The following is a 5,113-nucleotide window of genomic DNA, read 5'->3' on the forward strand; positions in this document are numbered from 1 at the left end:
CGATGTTTATAGCAGCAATGTCCACAATAGCCAAACTGTGGAAAGAGTCAAGATGTCCATCAACAGATGAATGGATAAAGAAGAGGTGGTATATATATACAATGGAATATTATGCAGCCATCAAAAGGAATGAGATCTTGCCATTTGCAATGACGTGGATGGAACTGGAGGGTATTATGCTGAGCGAAATAAGTCAAACAGAGAAAGACATGTATCATATGACCTCACTGATATGAGGAATTCTTAATCTCAGGAAACAAACTGAGGGTTGCTGGAGTGGGGGGTGGGGTGGGAGGGATGGGGTGACTGGGTGATGGACACTGGGGAGGGTATGTGTTCTGGTAAGCGCTGTGAATTGTGCAAGACTGTTGAATCTCAGATCTGTACCTCTGAAACAAATAATGCAATATATGTTAAGAAAGAAAAAAAGAAGAAGAAGAAAGTAGCAGGAGGGGAAGAATGAAGGGGGGGGAAATCAGAGGGGGGGAAGAACCATGAGAGACGATGGACTCTGAGAAACAAACTGAGGGTTCTAGAGGGGAGGGGGTGGGAGGATGGGTTAGCCTGGTGATGGGTATTGAGGAGGGCACGTTCTGCATGGAGCACTGGGTGTTATGCACAAACAATGAATCATGGAACACTATATCTAAAACTAATGATGTAATGTATGGGGATTAACATAACAATAAAAAAATTAAAAAAAAAAAAAAAGAAGTGCCCACTGAAACAGGACGTCGGCGCTCGGGCTCACGAGGACGACTGAGCGGCCCCTGAACGCCCCTCCGCCCACACAGACGCTGCTCCACGGCTCCGCTTAGAACCACTTCCTCTTACAGAAACCTAACGGCTGGCTGAGCGACGCACCAGGCCACCGACGCGGGGAGGACAGGCCCGGGCACAGCCTGGCCATCAGCCCCCCACCTCGGGGTGCGCGGTGACCCGCAGCCAGGAGAGAACTCAAAACCCGGAGCCTCTCCCTGAGCAGCTAAGCGTTCAAACCCCACGCGGGCATCCCAGTTCTCAGACACGCACTTGAAAGACAAGCCCCCAAAACAAGCGACCCTGAACACCAACGGGGGCTCGCCCCCCAAGCCCCACGGGACAGCGATCTGGGAAAGGGCTCTTAAGGGGCTCGCGCTTGGACTCACCGGTGCCGGGCCCAGCTCCAGGCAGCCGACGGTCCCCAGGCTTCAAGCGGAGGAGGCGCTCCTGCTCAGAGTAAAGCGTGGGTGGCTGAGGGGCTGTCACTGCTCCACACACGCCTCAGGGACAGCACGGGCCGAGGCCGGTGGGCGCCATCTTGGCGTGCTCCCGCTCGTGCTCGCGGGCGGCAGCGTTTCCCTCAACCGAGCGTTTATGATACTCAGCTGGTGCCCGGGGTTTTGCAGCCACAGCTGTGTCGCCGATGCGTCTTGACCACCTGGCTCTGGAAGCCAGGGGAGCTTGTGTTCCTGGTCCCGTGGGCTGTAATAATCCGTGTCACCCAGGAAGGAGCTAGAACCCTGTGTGGCACCCCGATTTTTGGGAGTGCTACAGGGAGACACCTCTTGTGGCCAGTGGAGCTTATGTTCATGTGTCCCAGAGGACCGTAACCAAGGGAGGAAGAGTTCTTCCCCAGGAGCTTGGTCTTTCCAAGAGGCCTTTAGCTAATCGTCATGGCTGCATCAAGAGCCACAGCAGATAATTTCCAATTAAACATACATTTGTAATCCTTTCTAGAGACTTCAGCGGGTGGGCCCTATCTTCACCTTCACCCTCTGCGGCACTTCAGAGCACCAGTGTCCCCCCAAAGGGAACTTTACACACGTCTGGGGCCCTGGTTTTTGTCTGGTGCCCAAGGGACACCCCTTGTTTACTTTGCACTTTGGGGTTCCACAGGATTGTGGCAACTGGGTGGACAGTTCTTGGCAGGCTGCCACCCCCAAGAGAACTACATAGACAATGCATTCCCCCCCACCCCCACCCCCTCCTCTTTCTGTGAAGGAGAGGCCTCTTCCTTGTCCTGGAGCTTCCGCCTGAAGGGAGGGCTCCAGACCCAGCACACATTTAGTGTTGAGCTGCTCTCAAGGAACATGGACTGTGGACACCATCTTGGCCCTCTCTCTCCACCTTGCTCCAGCTCGGTGGTATAACCCAGAAAAGGGCTTATACACTCACCTTGAGTTTTTGTGACCACTGCTCAGAGGACACCTCCAGATCACCTGGCTTTGCTGGCCAGTGGGGCTTATGCTTAGGGTCCCACAGGACTGTATATATTTTCGTACCTTAAAAAGCTAATGCCTAAGAATCTGGTTCCCAGTCAGCCTGAGTCTAGATGCTGACTAAGATCCTCCCCTTTGGGGCACTGACAGGTCTTGGCACAGCCTAGACCTGTTGGGAGCTATTAAAAATATAACAGGCTACTTGGACAAGCACAGAGGTTTGAAACACAATCAAGAGCCACAGCAGAGCTGAAAAACAAGGTTTATCTCCTACGTAAGGCCACTCCTTCAAGACTGGGAGAGGTGGTTCTTTCATCTACTGCATAGAAACCAATATAGAGAGTCAAGCAAGATGAAGAAACAGAGGAATATCTTCCAAATGAAAGAACAAGATAAAAATAAAATGGATTAAAGACTGGAACATAAGACCTGAAACCATAAAACTCCTAGAAGAGAACATAAGCAGTAAGCTCCTGGATATAGGTCTTGACTATGATTTTTTAAATTTGATCCCCAAAGCAAAAGCAACAAAAGCAAGTAAGTGGTACTACATCAAACTAAAAAGCTTCTGCACAGCAAAGGAAATCATCAACAAAATGAAAAGGCAACCTATTGAATGGGAGAAAATATTTACAAATCATATCTCTGATAAAGCACAAATGTCGAAAATATATAAAGAACTCATATAGCTCCATACCAAAAACACAATCCAATTTAAAAATGGGCAGAAGTTCTGAATAGACATTTTTCCAAAGAAGACATACAAATGGCCAATAGGTACATGAAAAGATGTTTACATCATTAATCATCAGGGAAATGCAAATCAATACCACAATGAGATACCATCTCACATCATTCAGAATGGCTAGTATCAAAACGATAAGAAGTAACAAGTACTGACAAGATGTGAAGAAAAGGGAACCCTTGTGCACTGTTAGTGGGAATGTAAATTGGTGCAGACACTATGGAAAACAGTATGGAGGTTCCTCAAAAATTAAAAATAGAACTACGATATGATCCAGAAATTCCTCTTCTGTGTATTTTTCTGAAGAAAATGAAAATACTAACTCAAAAAGATATATGCACTCCCACGGGCTCCTGGGTGGCTCAGTCGGTTAAGCATCTGCCTTCAGCTCAGGTCATGATCCCAGGGTCCTGGGATCGAGCCCGTGTGAGGCTCCCTGCTCAACAGGAAGCCTGCTTCTCCCTCTTCCTCTGCCCCTCCCCTCCTGCTCACTCTTTCTCACTCTCTCTCTCTCAAATTAAAATCTTTAAAAATATATATATATGCACTCCCATGTTAATTGCAACATTATTTACAATAGCCAAGATATAGAAATGACCTATATACATATATGGAATTATTCAGCCATAAAAAAAAATGAAATCTTCCCACTGAAATAACATGGATAGACCTCGAGAGCATTATGCTAAGTAAAATAAGTCAGATGGAGAAAGATAAATGCCATATGATCTCTCATATGTGGCATCAAAAACAAACAAATAAATAAAACCAATTTGATAGTTATAGAGAACAGATTGGTTGCCAGAGGCAGGGAAGTGGCGAGTAGAAGAAATGGGTGAACTGTTTTGTTTCTTTAGTTTAAATAAATTGAATTTTAAAAATAAATAAATCACTTTTTAATATAAACAGAAATAACTAAATAAATACATCTTGAAGCTTATAATCCAAAACAAAAATTATAATCAACAAAGACAATATCCTTCTAATAAAAAAGCATTATTTTTGTCATGATCTGACAGTGGAAAAGCCATCAATAAATTTTACCAATACCATTTTTTCAGCTATCTTAGCCCATAATCAGCATGATGCTAACACAGTTAAATGTTATCTATAGTAATCCTTAAGTGTTTTAAATTTCGTTTTAACTCAGAAGAATAATATTCTGTTATAAAGAGATGGGAATTGAAGAAAAACAACTAAGAGAAAGTACTTCCAGAAAAAACTTTCATTTATGCTATAGCATGTAATAACTGCTTTAGAAAGTTTTCTTTTAATTTTTACTTTTTGATAATCTTAAGCAAAACAATGATGTTATTGCCACTTTATTTTGTAGCTCCTGTAAATTTACCCTAATGGTATTTTCATCCACTGAAATTGATTGGCTTGGATTCTAAAATGTTATCCCTATGTGGGAAACACTGAAGGAAGTCCTTTTGGTTTAAAATAGTAATTTTACCAGATGGAATCTCAGACCACAGGAAGCATTAAAGAACACTGGAAATGGTAAATTTAGAGGGACAGTAGAGAATGTGTTGCCAAGGGGCATATACTTTCTCCTGGATAAACAGACCAAGAAAAATAGGCAAAAGACTTGAATAGTTGCTTCACAGAAAAAGATATAGAAATGGACAATAAATGCATGAAAAGTTGCTCAACATCAGTCATCAGAGAGATGTAAATTAAACTATGAGAGAACATTTCACACTGACTAAAATATTTATAATTAAAATATCTGACAACATCAAATGTTGGTGAAGATATAGAGGAATTAAATCTCTCCTACATTATTGGTAAGATTATAAAAGGGTATAATCGCTTTGAAAAAAGGTCTGGTGGTTTCTTATAAAAAGAAACATATACCTACTATATGACACAACTATTCTACTCCTAAATATTTACCAGAAAGAAATGAAATACATATCCATAAAAATATTTGTACAAGAATATCTATGGGAGTTTTATTCATTAACAGCCCCAAATAAGAAATACTCCAAATGTTCATCCAAAGGAGAATTGACATATTGTAGCTCGTAGCATATTCATACAATGAAATACTCCTCAGCAACTTTGTGGGGTTTTTGTGTTTTTTTTTTTTGAAAGAAGGAAAGAAAAAAGAGAATGGAAGGAAGGAAGGAAAGAAGGAAGAGGAAGGAAGGAAAGAAGGAGG

This window comes from Phoca vitulina, unplaced genomic scaffold (assembly GCF_004348235.1).
Source record: "Phoca vitulina isolate PV1807 unplaced genomic scaffold, GSC_HSeal_1.0 scaffold40, whole genome shotgun sequence".
NCBI lineage: Eukaryota > Metazoa > Chordata > Mammalia > Carnivora > Phocidae > Phoca > Phoca vitulina.